The following is a 26,977-nucleotide window of genomic DNA, read 5'->3' as shown; positions in this document are numbered from 1 at the left end:
CTGAAGAAAGAGCGACAAAGGCGTGCAATGAGAGACAGTGACTTTTACCACTCTTATCTGAGTACCAGCCATAAACCAGGGTCGGGGTGCTGTGTGAGAGCTCCTGTGAGGTCGTGTGAAGTGAGCGTGGAGAGCGAGAACAAGCTCAGGTGAGAGACTTGTGTATGTGTTGAGAAACGGATGTATCTACTTGGATATTAAAATCGGGACATTATCAAGGGCCACGAAATGTGACAAGCAAAAGTTACATGTGCCGTTGGGAAAATGAACTGTAAACGACATCTGAAGAAGACACGCTAGAATGATAAGTGCCGGGTGAAGGAATGAGGGGGCGGTATATGCCGTGCTAACTATTTAACCTAAGGATGCATTGAGATACTGATCTTTCATTACCACTCATGACAGGAAAACAGGGACAAAGGGGGGCTGTAAATGAGAAGAGTTATGACAGGCAATTAAAGGTTGTTTATAAATGTATGTTCTAACAGGGATGATGTGTGCTAAGTTAATAAACTGGACTTCGAGCCCAAGACTCTATGTAAGCACTGAGGTCAGTCCTTCTAAATTTGGTTTGGATAATTTATCAAATGTTTTAGTTGTGATTGGGATACAGCGAGAGAGAATTGCTGAAGCACGATGAGGGGTGGTCATTTATTTGGCCGAGAGAGTCTCCAGAAACGTATCTCTAAGTGTCATCCTGAGGGGAGGTGGTTTGTTAGGGGAATCACTGGATGATAGCTTGGGACAACCATGGACGTTTTTTGTTCTCTTTTGTTTTACCCTGTGTTCAGAATTGTTATGTTACATCGCATCATTGGGTGGTGCTAAGTGAATTGTACATGTACTTTGTTTCTCTTCTCTTTTCAAGTCAATATGTTTTTAGGTTTCGTGGAACATGAGGGTGTTCATTGTTCCAGACGAGGGAATGATGTATTTTGACTAACTGATTTGAGAATGTGTTAGTATGTTTATAACAGTAGAAAATGCATTAGGAGTATAGTGTGTTATGGGTTAGATGTAACGATAGAGGAGTGTCATTCCCAGAGTTTTGTTAGGTTGGATTTTATTCCAAACTCATTCATTTTTCTCCAATTTCTAACAGCCGACGAACATTTGACAGATTACATGCAGGAGGTATTCTCACGGCAGGAGTTGTAGGGACAGTAACTGAAGGAGCTGTAGGGACAGTAACTGAAGGAGCTGTAGGGACAGTAACTGAAGGAGTTGTAGGGACAGTAACTGAAGGAGCTATAGGGACAGTAACTGAAGGAGCTGTAGGGACAGTAACTGAAGGAGCTGTAGGGACAGTAACTGAAGGAGTTGTAGGGACAGTAACTGAAGGAGCTATAGGGACAGTAACTGAAGGAGCTGTAGGGACAGTAACTGAAGGAGCTGTAGGGACAGTAACTGAAGGAGCTGTAGGGACAGTAACTGAAGGAGCTGTAGGGACAGTAACTGAAGGAGTTGTAGGGACAGTAACTGAAGGAGCTGTAGGGACAGTAACTGAAGGAGCTGTAGGGACAGTAACTGAAGGAGCTGTAGGGACAGTAACTAAAGGAGCTGTAGGGACAGTAACTGAAGGAGCTGTAGGGACAGTAACTGAAGGAGCTGTAGGGACAGTAACTGAAGGAGTTGTAGGGACAGTAACTGAAGGAGCTGTAGGGACAGTAACTGAAGGAGCTGTAGGGACAGTAACTGAAGGAGTTGTAGTGACAGTAACTGAAGGAGCTGTAGGGACAGTAACTGAAGGAGCTGTAGGGACAGTAACTGAAGGAGCTGTAGGGACAGTAACTGAAGGAGCTGTAGGGACAGTAACTGAAGGAGCTGTAGGGACAGTAACTGAAGGAGTTGTAGGGACAGTAACTGAAGGAGCTGTAGGGACAGTAACTGAAGGAGCTGTAGGGACAGTAACTGAAGGAGCTGTAGGGACAGTAACTGAAGGAGTTGTAGGGACAGTAACTGAAGGAGTTGTAGGGACAGTAACTGAAGGAGTTGTAGGGACAGTAACTGAAGGAGCTGTAGGGACAGTAACTGAAGGAGCTGTAGGGACAGTAACTGAAGGAGCTGTAGGGACAGTAACTGAAGGAGCTGTAGGGACAGTAACTGAAGGAGCTGTAGGGACAGTAACTGAAGGAGCTGTAGGGACAGTAACTGAAGGAGTTGTAGGGACAGTAACTGAAGGAGCTGTAGGGACAGTAACTGAAGGAGCTGTAGGGACAGTAACTGAAGGAGCTGTAGGGACAGTAACTGAAGAAGCTGTAGGTACAGTAACTGAAGGAGCTGTAGGGACAGTAACTGAAGGAGCTGTACTAGTAGCAAAGGATGCTATATTGACAGCATGGAATTGGCCCACAGAGCAAATGAGGGGTATTGTGAGACTATAGTCATGGGCTATGTTGGAAGTAGCAATGGTTACTTTAGTAGCATTGTTGGGATATCAGTTTATGAGGACTCATGTCTCATGAATTGGTAACTGGTAACTGTTTGACCGATGGGAGGACAGGGGATGCGGTTATTCAAATGTCACAAATGATGTTGTCAGGAAATGACACGTGTTGCAGTGTGTATATCCTCAGATGAAAGCAGAGATATCACCAAGGGCACGGGCTGAATTCTGGAGATTGAGTGTACATCAAGAGACACCAAGTGTTGGGACAGCGTTGGTTTGGGACACACACTACTCCGTACAGTACCTGCAGCGGTAAAGTTTGTCATGTCTCTCCTTGGGGGAGGCATAGTTCTCACGTGAAGTGAGGTCCAGCTGCATAATGGGTGAGTGAAGACACCATGACACAGGAAGCGGAGCGAGAGAGAGAGACTAGATTCCTGTCTGTTGGTTCCAGACTTGGTGCACTGGTACCACGTGCTGTGCGGTAGCAGAGAGAACAGTCTATGGCTTCAGTGGCTGGAGTCTATTTTTGGGACTTTGACACACTGCCTGGTATAGAGGTCCTGGATGGCAGGGAGTTTGGTCCAAGTGATGTACTGGGCCATACTCACCAACCACTGTAGTGCCATGAGATCGAGGATGGTGCTATTGCCATACCAAGTAGTGATGCAGCCAGTCAAGACTCTCTCAATGGCACAGTCATAGAACTTTCTGAGGACCCAGGCCAAACATTTTCAACCTCCTGAGCTATCGCTCCTTCTTCATGACTGAAAACTTGTTTGTGGACTATTTTAAGTCCTTAGTGATTTGGACCCTTCCCCCCTGTTTTCTGTTGTCCACAATCAGCTCCTTGGTCTTACTGATTTTGAGGGAGAGGTTGTTATTCTGGCACCACACTGCCAGTTCACTAACCTCCTCCCTGTAGGCTGTCTCATCGTCGCCGGTGATAGTTTGCAATCCCTGCCACATCCGTCGAGCGTCAGAGCTGGCATAGTAGGATTCAATATTTTCCTGTATTGAGACTTTGCATGTTTGATGTCTCGTCAGAAGTCGTAGCGGGATTTCTTATAAGCGTCCGGATTAGTGTCCCACACATTGAAACAACAGCTCTAGCCTTTACCTCTGTACGGATGTTGCCTGCAATTCATGGCTTCTGGTTGGGATGTGAACATACAGTCACTGTGGGGACGATATCATTGATGCACTTATCAATGAAGCCAATGACTGATGTAGTAAACTCCTCAATGTTATCGGATGAATCACAGAACATATTCCAGTCTTTGTGCATGTCTGTCAATCTTCATACAACACTTCCCTGTGTGTTTATGAATCCTTTATGAATACACAATGACTAGTCTCCTGGGGAGTGTGTGTGTGTGTGTGTGTGTGTGTGTGTGTGTGTGTGTGTGTGTGTGTGTGTGTGTGTGTGTGTGTGTGTGTGTGTGTGTGTGTGTGTGTGTGTGTGTGTGTGTGTGCGTGTGCGCTTGCATGTGTGTAAATACATGATTACTACATGACATCTTGTCCCAATGGGATGTTGCATAACGATTTAGCTTTATCCCTGGTGTATTACCCCAAATCAAATGTCATTTTATTGGTCACGTACACGTGTTTAGCACATGTTATTGCGGGTGTAGCGAATTGCTTGTAAAATAAATGTGGGGGTTAAAATCCCAAGCTACAATAAATGCATCCTCAGGATATGTGGTATCCAGTGTGCTTAAAGTCCAGTGGAGTTCTTTGAGGGTGTCGTGGTATCAGCTTGAGGGGGGATATACACGGCCGTGGCTATAACTGATGAGAATTATTTTGGGAAATAATACGGTCGGCATTTGATTATGAGGTATTCTAGATCGGGTGAACAGGTCACGTTCTGACCTTAGTTCTTTTGTTTTGTCTTTGTTTTAGAATGGTCAGGGCGTGAGTTGGGGTAGGCAGTCTATGTTCTTTTTTCTATAATTTGGGTTTTCTGTGTTTGGCCTGGTATGGTTCTCAATCAGAAGCAGCTGTCAATCGTTGTCCCTGATTGAGAACCATACTTAGGTAGCCTGGTTTCACCTTTGAGGTGTGGGTGATTATTTTTCCATTTCAGTATTTGCACCATTCGGGACTGTTTCGGTTTTCATTTTGATTCTCTTGTTCTTTTGTATTTTGTATTCATTTTCCAATAAATTACATTATGGATACATACCACGCTGCATTTTGGTCCTCCGATCCTTCGTACTACTCCTCCTCGTCAGAGGAGGAAGACGAAACCCGTAACAGAATCACCCACCAACCAAGGACCAAGCAGCGTGGCCATTTACAACTGCGACGTGGCCAAGGTAAAGCAAAGCAGTTACACATGGGATAAACAAATGTACAGTCAAAAACACAATAGAAAAATCTTTGTACAGTGTGTGCATATGTAGTAAGGTTTCGGGAGGTAAGGCAATAAACAGGCCATAGTGGCAAAATAATTACAATTTAGCATTAACACTGGAGTGATGGATGTGCAGACGATGATGTGCAAGTAGAGATACTGGTGTGCAAAATAGAGAAGGAAAAAAAAGCAATATGGGGATGAGGTAGTTGAGTGTGCTATTTACAGATGCGCTGTGAACAGGTACAGTGATCGGTAAGCTGATCTGACAGCTGATGCTTAAAGTTAGTGGGAGATATAAGTCTCCAGCTTCATTGATTTTTGCAGTCGTTCCAGTCATTGGCAGCAGAGAACTGGAAGGAAAGGCGGTCAACAGAGGTGTTGGTTTTGAGGATGACCAATGACAAATACCTACTGGAGCGCGTGCTACAGGTGGGTGTTGCTATGGAGGCCAGTGAGCTGAGATAAGGCGGGGCTTTACCTAGCAAAGACTTATAGATGACCTGGAGCCAGTGGGTTTGGCGATGAATATGTAGTGAGGGCCAGCCAACGAGAGCATACAGGTTGCAGTGATGGGCAGAATATGGGGCTTTGGTGACTAAACGGATGGCACTGTGATAGACTGCATCCAATTTGCTGAGTCGAGTTGGAGGATATTTTGTAAATGACATCGCCGAAGTCGAGGATCGGTAGGATAGCCGTAAAAAAATGCTTTTTGAAATTCTCAATTATCGTAGATTTTATTGTGGTGCCAGTGTTTCCTAGCCTCAGTGCAGTGGGCAGCTGGGAGGAGGTGCTCTTATTCTCCATGGATTTTACGGTGTTTCCAAACTTTTTGGAATTAGTGCTATAAGATGCAAATTTCTGTTTGAAAAAGCTAGCCTTAGCTTTCCTAACTGACTGTGTATATTGGTTCTTGACTTCCCTGAAAAGTTGCATATTGCGGGGGCTGTTCAATGCTAATGCAGTACTCCACAGGATGTTATTGTGCTGGTCCATGGCAGTCAAGTCTGTTCATAGTTCTACATTTTTTTGAATGTGGCATGCTTATTTAAGATGGTGAGGAAGCACTTTTAAAGAACAACCAGGCATCCTCTACTGACGGGATGAGGTCAATATCCTTCCAGGATACCCGGGCCAGGTCGATTAGAAAGGCCTGCTCGCTGAAGTGTTTGACAGTGATGAGCGGTGGTCGTTTGACCGCGGGCCCCTTATGGATGCAGACAATGAGGCAGTGATTGCTGAGATCCTGGTTGAAGACAGCAGAGGTGTATTTAGAGGGCAAGTTTGTCAGGATGATATCTATGAGGGTGCCCATGTTTACGGATTTAGGGTTGTACCTGGTAGGTTCCTTGATAATTTGTGTTTTATTAATGGCACCTAGCTTAGATTGTAGGATGGCCGGGGTGTTAAGCATATCCCAGTTTAGGTCACCTAACAGTACGAACTCTGAAGATAAATGAGGGGCAATCATTTCACATATGGAGTCCAGGGCACAGCTGGGGGCTGAGGGGGGTCTATAACAAGCGGCAACAGTAAGAGACTTATTTCTGGAAAGGTGGATTTTAAAAGTAGAAGCTAGAACAGTTTGGGAACAGACCTGGATAGTATGACAGAACTCTGCAGGCTATCTCTGCAACAATTTGCAACTCTGCCCTTTTTGGCTGTTCTATCTTGACGGAAAATGTTGTAGTTGGGGATGGAAATTTCCACATTTTTGGTGGCCTTCCTAAGCCAGGATTCAGACTAGGACATCGGGGTTGGCGGAGTGTTCTAAATCAGTGAATAAAACACATTTAGGGAGGAGGCTTCGGATGTTAACATGCATGAAACCAAGGCTTTCACGGTTACAGAAGTCAACAAATGAGAGCACCTGGGGAATTGCTGGGGGCTATAGAGCCTGCGTTAACCTCTACATCACCAGAGGAACCGAGGAGGAGTGGGATCAGGGTACGGCTAAAGGCTATAAGAACTGGTCATCTAGTGCGTTGGGAACAGAGAATAAAAGGGGCAGATTTATGGGTGTGGTAGAATAGATTCAGGGCATAATGTACAGACAAGGAAGGGTATGGTAGGATGTAAATGGGGGTAAACCTAGGCATTGAGACTAGGGGCTCTACAGTGAAATAAAACAATAACTACCCGAAACAGCAGAAGACAAGGCATATTGACATTAGAGAGGGGCATGTGAAGCCGAGTGATCATAGGATCCAATGAGCAGCAATAGGTGAGTCCGGGAGCCGATCGGTAGTCGCTACTATGCTAGGCGAGCTGGAGGCATGGCGTTCAGAAATCTAGCGGGTCGAGGCTAGCAGATGGGTCTTTGGTGACAAGGCAACGGAAAAGCCTGTTGAAACCACGTCGGACAATTACATCGGCAGACAAGTCGTGATGGGTCGGCGTGGCTCCGTGTCGGCAATAAAGGGTCTATGCCAGTAGCCAACGCATTGGCGGGTATACCTCTTTGGCTAGCCGGGAGATGGGCCTAGCTTGAGGCTAGCACAAGGCTAACTGGTGTTTGCTTCGGGACAGAGGAATTAGCCAGCGGTAGCCACTCGATTGCTAGCTGCAATGATCCAGTGTAATGGCCCAGAGCTTGCGGCAGGAATCCGGTGATGTGGTGAAGAAAAGCAGTCCGATAATCGCACTGTGCAGACTGGCAGGTATTGACCGAGCTAAAACTGGCTGGTAACTGAGCTAAAGGTGAAGATCGCTAGCCGTGGTAAAAAGTGACTACTAGCTAGTAGCTTATCTAGCTATTATAAGCTAGTATCTATTAGCTAGTAGTCACTTTTTACCACGGCTAGCGATTTGGGTCATATCATGTGAGTTGATGTCCTGAGTTGATGTCCTGTTTCCACCCCCTTGATAATAATATTAAAACTTTGTTTAACTGAGAATGGGCATTGGTCTGAAGAAAGGAAATTCACAATGACAATTCCACCTATGCTACATCAAATAGCTGTCAAAGTGAGAGAGTAGGCTTTTCTGGATAGAAAAGGTACTTTTGTGTATTCTATTTCTTGTGAGGTTTTCTGTCCTCAGATACAGAGAGCTGTGAAAGATTGTCTGCAGATTAAGTGGTCCCAATGAAGAGCAGCGGTTCTCAGTCCTGGTCCTAGGGACTCAAAGGGGTGCACATTTTTGTGTTTGCTTTAGCACTACACAGCTGATTCAAATGGTCAAGTCATCATCAAGCTTCAAGTGGTGTTATTGTATTCATTTGTGACGCTATCCTTGATATGATCCTGCTATTGTCACATGCTACACATGCACATGTATCTATCTATCCAATGTCATCATGATTTCTATAAGGGATATTATACTTACAGGAAGTATTGAAACCTGTTCTTAAAATATTGACTTCGACAGACAATTTAAATGTCTGTAAGTGTTCATTCCAAAATTATTTTGTTAATTCACTCAGTTATTTTGCTTGGTGAAAATATAATAGTCTAGTTGATTTGTTAAAAACAGACTCATTTAACCAAGTAGTTAACCAAGTTAGCAAGAATTTCCATTTCTTTTGACTGCAAACTGCTAGCTGGGTGGACTGCAACCTGATCTCATAGCATTTCATACTATTCTGTACATAAATCTAAGACAACCATTTAGTATTGTACAGTATGTATGGTAGGGCTTGGTGATATGGCCAAAATCTCATATCCCGATATAGGTCATTTCATATCCAGATAACGATACATATCACGATATAGCACATTTTCTGTCAATTTAATGAATAAATAGTTGATAAAAAATGACCACATGTAAAGGCCTATTTCTTATTACATTTTGAATTATACTCAAAAAATAAAAGGTACTTTCTCATATTTGATTATATCTCCTTTTATTTAGAACACATGTTCAATTAAGCATGTAACAAAACAACTAAAAAAGAAGGTAAATAGAAAACACCTAGTTGCAAAACAAAATAAATATAGGCCTAAAAATAAAACCTTTTTGTTTGGGGGGCGTCTGGCTTGTTTTGCATGTCATTTTGGCATTAATACGTGTCGTATCAATTTGCATTTTGGTACCTTGGGTCGAGTGTTAGCACCAACTCACGAAACCCCCATTTCTCGACCCTGTAAATTGGGGCCATGTCTTTGCAGATATAAGTTGATAACGGCAGCTGTTATCTCCTTCCATCTTCGTGATTCTTTGCCATATGGTGTGCCGAGGGCAAAAGCCTCTTGCAACGTCTGAGTTGGGGGTTTGTTTTTGGTTCTCATCCATAGACTCTCTCCGTACTGTTTCACACGATTCTTGCGTAGGTGGTAAAATAGGTTAGTGGTGTTTGAGCCTGTTGTCAGGACCGGCCTGCAGCATATTATACAGAGGACGGTTTTCTGGTCCGTGTCAGACTTTTCATACCCAAACCACGTCCATGAGACCCGAAGTAGCCCTTATTTTAGGTACGAGCTCCATGTCTCCGTGCTCTGTGTCACATTCACTCTCCTCCATATTTGTTTGTGTTGCACATTTCCTTCCCACAGGCACGTGTCCAATTGACAAAAAATATTGCTGTAAAGAGTGTCATTTGCGACACAACTAAATAAATAATAGAGCATAATATGAAATGATAGACGTTTTTCTATCGTCACACGATATATATCGTCATATCGCCTAACCCTAATGTATGGTATGTATTAATCTGTGGATGTCCCTAATCCATTTTTTCAAATTACAATTTGTATGACATGTTACGAATTGCAAATGGTATGACATGTTATGAATTTCAATTCGTAAAAATGTTACAAATTTCCAATAACTTTGAAATGTTATGAATTCCAATTGATTATTGCTAACATGATCTAGGTGGCTAATGTTAATTCTAGCTAGGTGACTAATGTTAGCTAGGCTAGGGGTTAGGGTTAAGGTTAGTGTTAGTGTTAGGAGTAATGTCAAAGGATTAAGGTTAGCTAAGGTACGTAGTTGCAAAGTAGCTAAAAAGTAGTAAGTAGTTGACAAAGTTGATAATTAGCTAAAGGTGTCCATGATAAGATTAGAACACTCAACCTTTTGGTTGCTAAACATTTGTGTTCTACACCCATCCTTCACCTCAATCCACAAAAGTGGAGACAAAATTCACCCTAATAATTACCATGGAATTCTCATCAACAGTAATCTCAGAAAAATCAACAGCAGACTCCAACATTTCCTCAGTGAAAACAATGTCCTGAGCAAATTGGCTTCTTAACCAAAATATTGTACAACAGACCACATACAAACCAGCGGAGGCTGCTGAGGGGAGGACGGCTCATAATAATGGCTATAATGGATCGAAAGGAATGGCATCAAACACATGGAAACAATGTGTTTGATGTATTTGAGACCATTCCACTTATTCCACTCCAGCCATTACCATGAGCCCATCTTCCCCAATTAAGGTGTGACCAACCTTCTGTGGTATACACCCTGCACACCCTTATTGACAAACAAACAAAACAAAAGGAAAGTCTTATCATGCATTGTTGATTTCAGAAAAGCTTTTGACTCAATTTGGCATGAGGGTATGCTATAAAATTTATGGAAAACAGTTTTTGGGGGGGAAACATGTGACATTATCAAATCAATGTACACAAACAACAAGTGTGCAGTTTAAATAAACCCAATAAACCCATTTTCTTTCCTCGGGGCCATGGGGTGAGACAGGGATGCAGCTTGAACCCCACCCTATTCAACACATACACTGAGTATGGAAAACATTAAGAACTCCTGCTCTTTCCATGACATAGGATGACCAGGTAAATCCAGGTGACAGCTATGATACCTTATTTATGTCACTTGTTAAATCCACTTCAATCAGTGTAGATGAAGGGGAGGAGACAAGTTTAAATATTTTTAAGCCTTGAGACAATTGAGACATGGATTGTAACCTCCTGCCCAATGTATGACCATATTAGAGAGACATATTTCCCCCAGATTACACAGATCCACAAAGAATTCGAAAACAAATCCAATTTTGAAAAACTCCCATATCTTTTGGGTGAAATTCCACAGTGTGCCATCACAGCAGCAATATTTGTGACCTGTTGCCACGAGAAAAGGGCAACCAGTGAAGAACAAACACCATTGTAAATACAACCCATATTTATGCTTATTCATTTTATCTTGTGTCCTTTAACTATTTGTACATTGTATATATATATATAATATGACATTTGTAATGTCTTTACTGTTTTGAAACTTCTGTATGTGTAATGTTTACTGTTAATTTTTGTTGTTTTCACTTTATATATTCACTTTGTATGTTGTCTACCTCACTTGCTTTGGCAATGTTAACACATGTTTCCCATGCCAATAAAGCCCTTGAATTGAATTGAATTGAATTGTGTATGTGTGCCATTCAAAGTGTGAAAGGGCAATACAAAAGATTTAAGTGCCTTTGAATGGAGTATGGTAGTAGGTGCTAGGTGCACCAATTTGCGTCAAAAACATTTTTTACGCTCAACAGTTTCCTTTATGTATCAAGAATGGGTGGTGGACCAAAGGACATCCAGCCATCTTGATAAAACTGTGGGAAACATCCCTGTTGCTTAAGAAAAAATATTTCTGTCAGAATGCAGTATAACTGCAGTATGCAGCAAATCCTGTGTCCAGAATACGTTTTTTTACTGCAGTAATTTTGCATTCTAACTGCAGTTAGAGTGCAGTCTAACTGCAGTACAGCGCAGTTATTCTGCAATTACTGCGTCCAAAATACCACAGTCGACTGCAGTTACTGTACTTTTACTGCAGTTTCAAAACGTCAATCTTTTTTTGTAAGGGGTGGAACACTTTCGACACCTTGTAGTCCAAGGTGTCGAAAGTTAAACTGTTCTGAGGGCAAACATCAACACCACAGGTAACTTCCACAAGGCTGTGAACGATCTAAGAGATAAGTCAAGAAGGGTCTTCTACGCCATCAAAAGGAACATAAAACTCAACATACCAATTAGGATCTGGCAAAAAATACTTAAATCAGTTAAAGAACCCATTGCCGTCTATGGTTGTGTCTGGGGTCCACTCACCAACCAATAATTCACAAAATGGGACAAACCCAATAGATTTGTCACGGATCCCTCCGGAACTTTCATTACTCACACCTGGCCCTTATTCCCATTGATTAGTAATTACATAAGTGTGCCCTTTGTTCACCATCGTTTACTGTTAGAACGATTATCGTTACAATGTTCTTTGATTCGTGTGAGTACCTGTGCTATGTTGTTTTGGCTTTCGTGCCACGTATATTGTGCAGATGATTATGAGTCTCGTCCTGTGTGATAATCATTGTGCGATTGTGTATTTATTCACAATCCTCTCTCTTTTGTTTGGATTTCTACCCTGTGTTTTGTATACGTGTTTGTTTGGTCTTCGTCCCCATGCCTGTGCACGGCACGCTGTATATTGGGTAAGGATTTTTTAAAAACTATTACGCATTCCTGCGCCTGTCTCCCGACCCGTTATACCAACATGACATGAATATACTTTGTGTACAACGCAAAGTTGCCATGAGAAAAGGGCAACCAGTGGAGCACAAACAACATTGTAAATACCACCCATATTATCTGTTTATTTATCTTCCCCTACTATTCGTACTAAAACTATTTCCACATAGCTGATAATATAACACTTGAAATGTCTCTTTTCAACCTTTGAGTGCAACATTTCCTGTTAAATTTGGTTTATGTTTTGTTTATTTAACTTGCTTTGGCAACGTAAAAACATGTTTCCCATGCCAATAAAGCCCCTTTGAATTGAAGGGAAGAGAAGAAGAGACGTAGCTGTCTGAACAGATACCTCAGAAGAGAGAGAGAGAACTGAGGGAAGATATTTTGGATGAAAGAAAGCATTGACATTTACAGTACAGTTGACCCTCTATGGTCCATTGAGCCCAAATCACAATATGGTCACTATAATGTACCATCAAACAAAACACTTCCACCAGTAAAATAAATCGAACATCACTTACAATCACTTGCTCCATCTTTCTCTCATTGATTCATCCCCATGTTCAGTGTTCCTTATTCTCTTTCTTAATAATCAATCCCCCCATCTTTTTCTCATACCCCTCTTAATTTTCTTCTTTCTTGGCCCACTTTTAGGAGAACAATGGAGACAATAGTACGTCCCCCGAGGGCAGCAGAGGGCCAGCTAAATTATCAAAAGACCCCAGCATCCCTCACCCCCCTCAGTCCCCACAGAGACACCCTCACACCTCCTCACCCCCATCAGCCCACCACCACTGTCCATCTGCCGGGAGAAGAGAGGAGAGCGGGAGAAGTGGGAAGGGGGATAGAGAGGGAAAGGTTGGGGGACTGTAGATGGTGACAGACTGTAAAGATCGAGAGTGTGTGAGGGAGAGAGAGAGAAAAAGGGGGAGAGGAGACGAGAGGGAGACACTATGCAGGCTGTGTGTGTATGGTGAGAGACTGCAGTCAGTCTCTCTCACTCCCTCATTCCTGTTTAATTTCTCTCATTGTTGCACATGAGCCTTGTCCCTGCCAGCTGGAGAGTGATGGTTACACACACACACACACACACACACACACACACACACACACACACACACACACACACACACACACACACACACACACACACACACACACACACACACACACACACACACACACACACACACACACACACACACACACACATTAAGGCTGCAATAGTCTTGGAATTTGAGGTTAAGGTAATTGGCCAGGCCAGTGTACACGGTCACCGGCAGAACCTGTGGTGGTTATTACCTCTAAATTTAAGTATAGTATACAAATTAAGAAATGTCAGATTGGAGAGGAATGTCACATTTTTGTATTTACACCATTTACAGTTTTTTACAATCACTTTGGCACTAATTTCAGAACCTTGATGTCATTTTTCAAAACTCTAGACACAAAACTCACAACCAATGATCAAAATGCATTTTTTTAAAACTCTAACACTTTTTCCAATTGCTTGGATATAATACACATAATGTTAAGATCATTTGTTCTAAAACAAATTTGAACTAAAATCACCTGTACAAAATGACACAACTTAACATCAAAGTATTACCATTTCAAAATGAAATTCACACATTACATCTTGAAATAACAAATTAAGAAATTCGAACCAGGATGTCCGTAGTGATGCCTCTAGCACTGAGATGCAGTGCTTTAGAGCGCTGCGCCACTCGGAAGCCCTGTTACTGTTATATTAGGCCTATAAGGCCCTATGTAAAAGGGGGAGGTCATAATTATGTTTGTACACTTGTTTACATGGATATGCTTCTTCATTAAACATTTTTGAAACAGGCCATTACACATCATTTTTATCATGGCATTTCATTATTATTATTCAGATTATTACATCATAAATATGAATCTACAAATTAAGAAATGCTAGGTTGGAGAGGATCTGTCATATTTTCATATTGACACAACATTAACGCATGACAGGATTATTATTATTATTAAATAAAGACATATTCCTACCTTGATGGTTGGCTTTTCTGCATCTAAAATTGTTTTTGTACGGATCCTATTGTCACGCCCTGATCCGTTTCACCTGTCCTTGTGCTTGTCTCCACCCCCTTCCAGGTGTCGCCCATCTTCCCCATTATCTCCTGGGTACTTATACCTGTGTTCTCTGTTTGGCTGTTGCCAGTTCGTTTTGTTTCGTCAAGCCTACCAGCGGTTTACCCTCTGTTGCTGTCTATAGATTGTTTTCAGTTTTCCGAGTTTTTACTATTTCTGCCCGCCCTGACCCTGAGCCTGCCTGATGTCCGGTACCTTTGCCCCACTACTCTGGATTACCGACCTCTGGCTGACCTGACCCTGAGCCTGCCTGATGTCCCGTACCTTTGCCCAACTACTCTGGATTACCGACCTCTGCCCGCCTTGACCCTGAGCCTGCCTGATGTCCTGTACCTTTGCCCCACTACTCTGGATTATTGACCCCTGCCTGCCATGACCTGTCGTTTGCCTGCCCCTGTTGCTGTAATAAACATTCTAACTTCAACACAGTCTGCATTTGGGTCTTATCTGAAACGTGATACCTATTTCAAAGCACAAAACCATTCACATGAAGTCCAATGGGTTTTTCTCACACTTTTCCCAAAACATCACAAACCCTGCTGCTGCGGTCATTCAATGGCAGTGCATTAACATATGTTCTTCAAAGAGAGGATGCCGTAATGAGAGAAACAATATAGCCTAAGCTACTGAAAATAGGCCTTTTACAAGAGTAAATCACGAGAGGAGCATTTGATAATTATTAAAGAGTCCAGACATGCTACTTTAGGAAACTTTCTGAATGGTCATATTAGGCATATAGAGAAGAATCAGCGAAATCACACACGTCACACCCCCGTAAAAGAACCTATCAATCAAAGCCACCAGCGTATGTCAAACACAAGAGAAAATACTTCTCCATTCCTTGAAATGTATAAAATACCTAGGCTTACCTTAGGCTTTCCGAAAGTAGGCTATAAGATAATGAATTGACAAGGACAGTATGAAAGGGAGAGAGACAGCTATGCTGTATGTAGATGAAATTGACAATCATTAAAATAGAAACAAATACACACAACATGTCCATAGCCTAAGTTATCAGCTTTGATTAGCCTATAAATGAAGAAGAGATTCCATATCAAATTACACCATGCCAGGTTGGATTGGACTGGCACACTGTCCATTTGACAGAACATTAGTGCATCATTGGCCTCAAAGCCAGAACATTGTAGACTGCTGCTGAATAATTCATGAATAGTCAGACACATCCAACTTTTATATATATATATATATATATATATATATATATTTTTTTTTTTTTTAAAGATGATCGATTTATTTATTTGCTAGCGAGCAATGGAAATGTGCATTGTAGAAAATAAAGTCCACACATCAAACAATGTTTTTACTGACGTGTGATAGCCCATAGGCTAGCGCTCCTACACCCCCACACATCCAGCTGATTAGCTGCTGGAGCATCATACGACAGTAGGAAAGAGGAGGAGATGTAGACAGTTCAACAGACGGACTAAGTTAACAAAGCAATTGCTTATAATCAATCGTAAAAACACGCCCGCTATAAGGTCAACTTTATCTACATGAAAAGAAAGTTTATGGTTTGTATATATTATTATTTTTTAGGTGTTATTGTATGTGCATTTCAGGTCTACTGTGGAGAGGGTCACGGCAAAGACACACACATGGTAAAATGACACAGTACTGCTGACAATCGGAGCAAGCGTGACACGACAGTTGATAGTGGGTGTACTATACACTCCACTAGAATCTAACTGCATCTATAAAGACATTGCACGGCCATTCTGTCTACAGCAATGGCCCCTATGTCACTACAGGAAAACAGACCATCGTCATTAGTTACAATTACACTTTTACTGTAATTAATTAGAACTGCTTTATATACTGTAGCTAAAACAACCACCTGGAGACCACACACACACACACACACACACACACACTCCTCCCTAATGGAGGACTGTGACCCCTGACCCTATCCCATCAGCCATCATTAACACTGCAGTGCTATATGGCCCACAGACACACACCTGCCTGAACAGGAGGGGTTTAAAATAACGACGGTAGTAATTATAGACGACAACACTGGGTGTGATGTAGTGGAATAAGAACACAAAGGGAGGAATTGAATCGAATCGAGTCCCTCTCTTTTTTTCCCTCAGCTCTATCACTCAACAACCATGACAGGTGCCATCGTGACCCTTTTAGGTTTGGTTCCTCTAACCCCTCACCCATACAGTACACATAAAACTCTCTTCACCTCTCTCTGTAACCCTAGGAGTGGGCAATGGTCATTTAAGGGTCAAAATACCCCGTCATCTCCTAACACCAAGGTGACAAAGCCAATCATATCAGGTGACACCCCCAGTCACACTCTCATTGATCCACTGATGGGTTAACGTAATCAATAAGCTACAGACAGCTAGGCAGGACACACAACCACACACGCACATGTACACACACACACACACACACACACACACACACACACACACACACACACACACACACACACACACACACACACACACATAGCTGGGGGAAACCATATGTGGTTGATGAGAAATTCAGACAGAGGGAGGGTCTCCTTTGTTGGCAGGTTAAGGGACATTCAGACTGAAAACAAAAGTCTATTGTGGTGTCTGCTACTCACCTGTCCTCTCTACCATAGTGGGAACACTGTGATAGGCTTATAAGTCAACAGCTGCTGGACAGGGTCGGAAGGAAGGTAGTTTTAGGACTTTAGGCGTCTGATGAAGCCAGAACTACCTTGAAAACAATGGCAATTGTTACTAAGTGGAGAACCTTGCTAAATAAATACAACGCAATGATCAATAACTCTCATTCAAATGCTTTATCCAGACCAAAGGTATTTTGTCATGTTATGATATTTTACAAAATCTGATGAGATGAATGAACATCACCAAAGTGTGAGGAATGTGGTCAATGTCTTTATATCAAAACTACTTACGTAAAAAGCAGGTCTTCATGTCATTGATTGGTTGATTTGACATGGGAATCAATACCGAATAAACAGGTGCTTTTAGGGTAAGAGCGCCATAAAAACATTCATTTTCATCGGTTTCCTAATATTTTCTATCGTCAAATGAAAATAAAGTGAATATATTGGAGTACCAGCATCTACAATAGCCTGATTTCCTGCACTCACCAAGGGGTCATACATCTCTGTGGTGAGGAGCGTTAGCCAAGGGCCTACAGACAGACTAGTAATGATTAGAGGATTTACTATAGGCTCATTTCCTCTTTGAAGAACGCCAGATGCTACCTACAGATGTGCCCTAATAAAACTAACCAGCACACACACACACACACACACACACACACACACACACACACACACACACACACACACACATACAAAATATGCAGCTCCAAACATGTATAAAAGAACATAGAATAGAACGCTATCATTTAGTGGTGTGTGCTTAGTTATATGTGGTTTAAGAATAGAATAGGTATAACCGCCATAGGGTAAACACAGTGTCTAAAAGAAAGATATATTAGTAACTTATCTGAAAACATTTAGTTTTCCTGCTCTGCTCTTGTCGTTATCAAAGCTGAAAAGTCCCCTGTCGGATTTGTCCTTGATGCATCTGTATGTCTTAATGTTACAGTGCTACGTGCAGGTGTGAAGCAGAAGAGTGCACACACACACACACACACACACACACACACACACACACACACACACACACACACACACACACACACACACACACACACACACACACACACACACACACACACACACACACACACACACACACAGGGGAAGGGGGAGATGCACCTGGTAACTGGAAGTAGATACAGTGCCACAGATGGTGAAGTCAGCAGTGTGTGTGTGACTATGTGTGTAGCTGCCTTCTACTGTGTGTGTAACTGTGTACTTAACTGAGTGTGTATGTGTGTGTGTGTGCACCCTGCTCTGCCCTGAGTGTTATTATTAGTGCACACATCAGAGTGCACCAGAAACCATTCACGTCTTTAGACCAATAAAAACAAAACATTGCTACTGTCATTGAGGGTTTGAGGGACTTTCAGAGCAAACGAGACCACGTAAAACGAGTCCTCTATAACAGTTTTCTAGTAAGTGTAGTCCTCTTTCCCTGCTAGCTTTGATGCTATACTTCAGAACCTATCAATGGACACTTTGTTTAGGTCTCTTTGTGTCTCTGTCAAAAGAAAACATACACACGCTACTGATCAAAGGAGGGAGAAACCGACAGGCAGACAGGGAGATGGCCACGAGCGTCAAGTCCACTCCCTTCTGCCTTCTAGAATTATGACTTGACTAAACTTTTCCAGAGATTTGAATGTTGTATAAATGCTCCACTGTACTCCCCATGTGGCTAGCAAATCATCCAGGTTACGAGGTTACAACCGGTTAATTGGTTATGTTCAACATTTTGTTTTGTTTATTTTTTGCAGACATTATTATTTACCTCTACCACTGCTACCACCATCACTATTTTGGATATAATCCTCCTGCCTGCCTTTAAGACCGTTGCCTTCACACACACATACACACACACACACACACACACACACACACACACACACACACACACACACACACACACACACACACACACACACACACACACACACACACACAGCGGTGAAAGCAAGGACCCAAAACATAGAGTAACCTTAAGACATAATGCACATTGTATTGATCATATCAGCAACACACATTTTACACAGAATAACCCTTAGTCATCCTGTCTGCTCGATGTAAGGGCTCTCTCTTTCTCTCTCTGTGCCTCCAGACTGATGTCTCCGTGGAGGCCTGAGTGAATCCTGGAGCTGAGCCAGTGTTCCTACCACCCTACAGGCAGCTCCTCCCTGGGTCAGAGTCTACAGGAAATTATCCTCCCTCCATCCCTCCCTCACTCTCTCCATCCATCCTGGCTCACAGCCAGACGATGCGCTTAAAAGTGACCTCGCCCAGATGCACTTCTCTCTGTCTCCTTCTCTCTCTCTCTCCGTTCCCACACCTCTCCCTTTCTGCTCAGCCCTTCCCTCAGGAAGAAGTTGCTATTTCGTGTTTAAAAATAGAAACTGGAAACAAAGACCTCTGGATGGTAAACCTGAGAGGGCATGGGGGAAGAGGGGAGGGGGAGGGAGGGAGGGATGGGAGGGAAAAGGAGGATGGAGGAGGGAGGGAGGGAAGAGAAAGACAAGTTTCTCATGATGGGATGACTCAACCTATGAAAGGATGCATTTGTTGTGCATGTGTGTGTGTGTGTGTGTGTGTGTGTGTGTGTGTGTGTGTGTGTGTGTGTGTGTGTGTGTGTGTGTGTGTGTGTGTGTGTGTGTGTGTGTGTGTGTGTGTATTCTAGCTTTAAACAAAGCACAGTGTATGGATCAGACTATATCTTCCTGACCTACAGAATGAGACTTGAGTGCCAGGTCTGAATTAAAACCTGCAGTTCTTCTAGCTGTCTGGCTCAGTCCAATGCCAGTTGAGCCACTGAGAGGACAGCAGGCTTCTCTAATGCAGATTTAATTGACCTATCGTGGCGCACCTCCACGGGTCTACCCTAGGACTGACTGCCATCCAGTGCTCCAATCAGCTGACAACATGCCAGAGACAGGGATCACTGGGAAAGAGGCCATATGGCCCAAACACAGTGTGAGGAACTGGGATGGGATGGTCTGGTGGACAGGGGTGTGTGTATGCGTGTGTGTGTGTGTGTGTGTGTGTGTGTGTGTGTGTGTGTGTGTGTGTGTGTGTGTGTGTGTGTGTGTGTGTGTGTGTGTGTGTGTGTGTGTGTGTGTGTGTGTGTGTGTGTGTGTGCATATATATATATACAAACAAATACATACTGGGTATGTATAGATGCACCTGCAAGCTCTAAACTAAGCCAACACAGTTTCTGGGTTTGACTCAAGACTGGAATCAAACAAAGGGCCTGTGAGGTAATGGTGGGGAAACATCTAGGATGTGTTTACAAACTCCCCTGGGGAGCAGGGTCTATTGGAGCAAACCTGAAATGTTTGACTTGATCCAGTTCAGATGTCCGCCATTAACATCCAGAAGCCATTCAGTATTGAGACACTGGAGGTCTGTTCTGCTACCAGTCACATCAGTGGAGTAACAACAGAGTTTTACATGGAATATCAGCACCTGGTGGTGAAACATATGTACTGCAACACAGAGAGAAATCACAATCCACCACGAGAACACAAGACCTCCATTAACCACTAGACTCATGAAGACAAAGACGTATCAGGACAGCTTCAGGTATTCGAAAACCACAGATCCTCCTGGAGGGGAATAGTAAATAGAAAATCGAAATAAAAAATTCTAACCACAAATAGGTACTAAGTAGCATAACAAATCAAAGTCCAAGCAATTGTGTGGGTTTGAAAGTTAAAAAGCTTTGAATGTGTGAGCTAAGATATTATTAAAATACACCACTAGACTCAGTCTGGTACTGTTGCCCAATTCCAAATGGACTCCTAGCCCCTTCTCGATAGGCAGGGTAGCCTAGTGGTTGGAGCGTTGGACTAGTAACTGAAAGGTTGCAAGTTCAAATCCCTGAGCTGACAAGGTACAAAATCTGTCGTTCTGCCCCTGAACAGGCAGTTAACCCACTGTTCCTAGGCCGTCATTGAAAATAATAATTTTTTCTTAACTGACTTGCCTAGTAAAATGAAGGTAAAAAATAAAATAAATCGGAATAGATTGGATAGGTGTTAGCAATGTTAATGCCCTCTTGACAAACAGGTGGAGCTTTTGCTTACATGTCTTTATAGCCTGACGACATCCGACTCCAGGGTTCCGGTTTCCCTATATGATGAAGGATTGTATTTTTTTGTGTGTGTGTGTGTGTGTGTGTGTGTGTGTGTGTGTCGTATGTGTTGTATGTGTGTGTGTGTGTGTGTGGTACATTCTTATTGTGATGGAGCTACTGTAGATATGCATCTCCTAGAGCAGTAGATTAGAAATGGAAACAGTTTCATGTATACTGAACAAAAAAATGTAACCAACATACAACCATTTCAAAGATTTGACTAAATTACAGTTCATATAAGGAAATAAGTCAATTGAAATAAATTCATTAGGCTCTAATCTATGGATTTCACATGACTGGGAATACAGATATGCATCTGATGGTCACAGATACCTGAAAAAAAGCTAGAGGTGTGATTCAGAAAACCAGTCAGTATCTGGTGTAACCACCATTCATCTTGTGTAAGCGCGACACATCTCTTTCGCATAGAGTTGATTAGGCTGTTTATTGTGGCCTGTGGAATGTTGTTCCACTCCGCTGTACAAAGTTGCTGGATATTGGCAGGAACTGGAGAATGCTGTCATACAAGTCGATCCAGAGCATACCAAACATGCTCAATGAGTGACATGTCTGGTGAGTATACAGGCCATGAAAGAACTGGGCTATTTTCAGCTTTCAGGAATTGTGTATAGATCCTTGCGACATGGTTCCGTGCATTATTATGCTGAAACATGAGGTGATGGCAGTGGATGAATGGCACAACAATGGGCCTCATGATCTCATCACGGTATCTCTGTGCATTCATATTGCTATAGATAAAATGCAATTGTGTATGTTGTCCGTAGCTTATGCCTGCCTATACCATAACTCCACGGCCACCATGGGGCACTCTGTTCACAACGTTGACATCAGCAAACCGCTCGCCCACATGACACCATATATGTGGTCTGTGGTTGTGAGGCAATTTGGACGTACTGACAAATTCTCTAAAACATAGTCGGAGGCGGCTTATGGTAGAGAAATTAACATTAAATTCTCTGGTAAAAGCTCTGGTGGACACTCCTGCCAAATGCACGCTACCCCAAAAACATGAGACAAAACTGCATATTTCAGAGTGGCCTTTTATTGATCAGTGTCGATCAGTAGCAAATAATATGGTAATAGATCTATGTTTCTATGCTTCTGCATCCAAACCCTGATCTGTGAGGTCATTAGTGCAAGCTGAGTATATATGTGGTCAAATAAAGTCAGTGGGGGCAGGATTTTCTCAGTTCTACAGATAAAATATTTAAATCAAATTATGTCTAATTAATTTTTGTTTGTTCAGTGCAATTCAGACAAGGATCCTTCGTTCCCTCTTTCCCTCCATTCCTCCATGCTGGCTACCAATTAAGACCAACTTCCTTCCTTAATAGAACAAAGGAACATTTTGTAATTCTATTATTAGATAAGGAAAGAGATTATCGTTTTTTAAGACTGTATGTCCGTCTGTCTGTCCGTCTAATAATGTTGCTATCTCCATTGTGATCCACAGCCATGCTCCTCTAGTATTTCTATTCAACAGGAATTTTTCACTCTCCAAATCATCTGAGCTCAGTCGTTCAGTCCATCCATCAGTCAGTCAGTGTGTCTGTCAGTCAGTCAGTTAGTCAGTTAGTCAGTCTGTGAGGGGGGTCTTTGTTATAGTTCCAGCTGACATCTGTCCAGTGCTGCTGCTGTGTTTAAGCTGTCCCAGAGATGGCCTGCTGGGGGGGAGAGAAGAGGGACAGATGTTCCCCTCTATAGCCCTTATGTAACGCCATCAAACACAGGCCACAGCCCAGGTACTGATACACACACATATGCACAGTTGCACACACAAATATACACAAGCACACACGCAAATGCGCACACGTACACACACACTCACACACACTCACACACACACACACACACACACACACACACACACACACACACACACACACACACACACAAACACACACACACAGGGTAAACACAGCTACAGCTAATACAGCCCTGTCTAGGTTAAATAATATGCCCCAACGTCACATGACATGATAGCTCATCATATGTATTTGGCCCTGCAGTGTAAGAGGATGTTTGCCCTGTAATCTGATCACAGGTCAGTTATGCATTCCCCCCTTAATTATGTTTAGGATTGGAGGTGGATAAACCGATCCTAGATGTGTGTTTTAATGCAATTTCTACCCAAAGCATGTTGGGCCTACACTACACACTGTCCTCCCTATATGCAGGTGCACAAAAACCCACACAAGAGATAGGTTATTAGTTTGCTCCACTTAGACAGCAGGTAAATGAAACTCAGCTAAAGCAAAAGGCTATACATGTTGATTTCCACCCAAATGTATAAGCAGTGAATAGGCCTAGTTAATTAAACGTGTGTCCTTACACAGAGGCCTTGCGGATGGATGAATCAGAACGCTCAACAAAATACTCTCCCATGTAAGCCAAGGGACCATAGGCTGGTTTGGTGACATGACCTGATTCAGATAAACAAACCGATCCCCTGAATTATCTCTCCATGACCAGTCACTCACTCTCACTTCAAGGAGCGCTAGTATCATCCTCCCTCTCTCTAGGATCATTTACAGTACCAGCCATCTCTGCCCGCAGCCCCCTGGCCTAACAAAACAACCCTGCTAACAACCATTCAATAGCTCGTTTGTCTCCTCTACAGCTCGATATTATGTCAAACATCACAACTACCTACAAATACGTAAATATGATGGGTGTGTGGAATAAACGACTGTACTTTCCATAGATTCTGGCCCTGTTTATAATTTGCGCAGAGCAGCAAAAAATCACCCACCGCAGCATCTTTCAGCGACGCGCAGAGCATTGGGCTCGGCTCGGCCCAATTCCCGGCCAGGAACGACTGCAGATTAACGACAAGGCCAGGGCTTTACCGACAACCTCTACCGTCTTTACCGAAGACGCAGCATCCCTTCACATCATAATTTCATCTCCCCATCTCCAACTCTTCATAAACCCGCTAGCCGCTAGTCAATATTATTAGAAGCCTGTAAGATGAATATAGTGCTGCTGTTGCTTACCTGTGCCGTGACAGTAGAGATATCGTTGTTTCTTCTCCTCCTCTCCGCGATGTGTGTCAGCTCTGCAGTAGCGTATGCTGTGTATGAGAGTGTGTGTCTGTGCTCTCTCCTTTCGTGTAATGCGGTACAGGTCTCTCATGGATTCTCTCCTACCTCTCTCGCTCTCTCCGTTTCTTATTCAGTCTCTCTCCCTGTTCCTCCTCTCTCCCTATCCGTTAAGCCTCAATCGCATCTTCGACTGGAGCACGCTGCTATCGGGAGGAGTGCAAGGCGCGCACCCCGGGTACCACTGGACAGGTGTTAATGGGGGTTGAGGGGGGAAGGGAGGTAAACCGGTGACAATAGAATCCTTCTGGTGCGGTGTTATTTGTTGAAGGAGAGGTGGAGGTTACAGTGAATAATTAGGTCATATTTGGTTGAGACGTTGATCAATGAGATTACAACCTATATTCACTCACTCAAAAAGACAGCCAAAAGTTAGTTGAATTTCCAATGTGTTATCACTATGCTTTCAGCCATCGAAAAGCACAACTAAATTCCAATGGAAAAACAAAGCCAGATATTTGGTTTAGTTATCACCCAAATGTCTATCACTGAGCTTTCAACCATTTCAAAGCACAGCCATGTTCAAATGGGAATAAAATATCAGATATTTTGTTTATTTAAACAACATATTGTGTTATCACTGTACTTCATCTACAGTGGTGACCCTTCATTCATCACCTGTTTTGAGCCCCGTATTTTTGTATTTTTTTTGTGTGTGTGTGTGGGGGGGCTTGCCTGTTTTGCATGTTATTTTGTAACGTGTCACATACAATTTGCAAACAATATATATATATATATATAATTGAGTTAATAAAGCTGTGGTGGTGGGGCAGGCCAGCAGAAAATAGGAGCATTGCACCGTGATTGGCTCAGTGTTCTGTCACTCATGGGGACACTACGTCACCTGTCATTAGTAAGGATAGACATCAAGAATGTGAGCCCTTTGGGTCTTGCCATAGACTTATATTATAAGTGCCCTTCCAAGAAGGCTCAAGGTCATTGGCCACAGATAAAATGATGTCAAATCGCATTATATCTACAGTAGCTTTGATGTCAACATCTTACTTTCAAAATCTTAGCTAGCAGTCAACATCATCAATCAAGTAGACAATCCACTGGCAAATCCTTTTTAATCCTTGTCATATGAAGTGAAATAAAGAAGATAAATTATAGATAAAACGTATCGGTGCTCATCGGCCAGGTGGAAATCGCAAATTCAACAATTAGTTCTTTGGAAGGAATCGGTGACAGTGGTTAACCGCAAGCATTGTAACTGGGAAGTTGGAATAAACGCGCACAGAGTGGGACAAATACGGTTTGAGTGGTGACAAAACGATGACAACATTTTCCAACGAAGGACCGTCGCGCCCAACAAGTCGAGTCCAAAAATGTCTTATATGCTGCTGCATAAGTGATGTAATATGCCAGGGAGATATGGTCAGCTATGTTTGTTTGTTTTTAAAGCAGACGAGACTCTGCTGATAGCCAGGTGTAGCGGTGGTAAGGATTCCCTCCATGGTGCTGAAAGGAAAGCTCTGCTGTTGGAACAGCTTCATGTAGGACCTGACAGTTTGTGGGCACCGTATGTCACCGATATAGTGCAATGAATGTATTGTTTAGTGTTATGTTGTGTAGTGGCGTTGCTGGTATGCAAGTGAAGAAAATTGGGGGTTTGCCCCACCAAGATTTACATGCCAAAATCGCCACTGTTCATCTAGCATAACCAAATGAGTAGAGATTACATTCAAAGTAAATGGTGCAATTGATCAATGCTGTTCGAGATTCTGCACAGATTATTATAGCAATTTGTGAAGATCTCCACAGACCTGCAATGACCTACGCATGCTACAGTATATGTATTTGTTACAGACAGGGAGCTGTGGATTAGTCCATTCAGCCATATCTGTTCCCCTCATTGGCCCAAGCCCATTCTATCTCCCACAAAGCTCTTCTGTCACAGAGACAGTGTGGTCTTTGATGGCCAGAGGAATCCATATATCAGCCACACACTGGCACATCTTTGCGTGGTTTTGTGTGTTTGTGTGTCCCTGTGTGTGTGAGAAAGACAGAGAGAGAACAAGTTAGAAAGAGTGAGTGAGAGAGAAAGAGAGAGAGAAATATATATATATATAGAGAGAGAGAGAGACTCAGATATGACGAGGATCAAACTTGGGTCACTTGCTCAGCTCAGGACCACATTAGCCAAGCTGTTAGCTCTGGTAGGTAACACAATTCTTCATGTCTCAGGAATGGTTTGTACACACATCTAGTTCACTGAACCACCTCCAGCACACAAATACAGAATACATTTATACATATATTTTTTACACTAACCGACATTGACATGCCGTGTAATTGGTTGCAGGGGCCAGACAGAGAATTACACCTCTCCTTCATCCCTCCTCCACCCCCCCCCCCATCTTTCAAGGATTCCAAATCTGCCTCCCTTGATTATGGTGGCAACCACGGGGGGGCTGTGGGAGTCTGTGGTGGGGTTTCCTGGTGGAGCTTTAAGCCCTAAAAGCTTTCACTACTGGAGGCCTTTGGCATGTCATTAATTTGATACCCCTTACAAAGCATGGGTCGCACTCCTTCTCTCTCTCTCTCTCTCTCTCTGTTACTTACTCTTTCTCTCCCTCTCTTTTTGTTCTTGCTCACTTTCTCCTGTCTCTGTCAGTTTCTCTCTCTCTCTCTCTTCTACCCTCTCTCTCTCTCTCTCTCTCGCTCTCTCTCTCTCTCTCTCTCTCTCTCTCTCTTCTTCTAACACCCCAGTGAGGAAAACCCACCAATGTGGAGAAATCCGGGTGAATGAAAAAAGGGAGGAGCAGAAG

At 42.9% G+C, this 26,977-nt stretch overlaps 1 protein-coding gene across 1 annotated transcript in view; it reads right to left on the bottom strand.

Annotated features, from left to right (window-relative positions):
• Nucleotides 1–24,309, bottom strand: part of LOC115142940 (neurofascin-like) — a 147,922-nt gene extending 123,613 nt beyond the window's left edge. Inside the window, exon 1 of the mRNA XM_065001731.1 lies at nucleotides 24,102–24,309. The gene's annotated coding sequence lies outside the window, so the exon portion shown is untranslated. The remainder of the gene's footprint in view (nucleotides 1–24,101) is intronic.
• Nucleotides 24,310–26,977: the final 2,668 nt, after the last annotated feature.

This window comes from Oncorhynchus nerka, linkage group LG15 (assembly GCF_034236695.1).
Source record: "Oncorhynchus nerka isolate Pitt River linkage group LG15, Oner_Uvic_2.0, whole genome shotgun sequence".
NCBI lineage: Eukaryota > Metazoa > Chordata > Actinopteri > Salmoniformes > Salmonidae > Oncorhynchus > Oncorhynchus nerka.
This window is presented reverse-complemented; position numbering and strand designations above follow the sequence as displayed.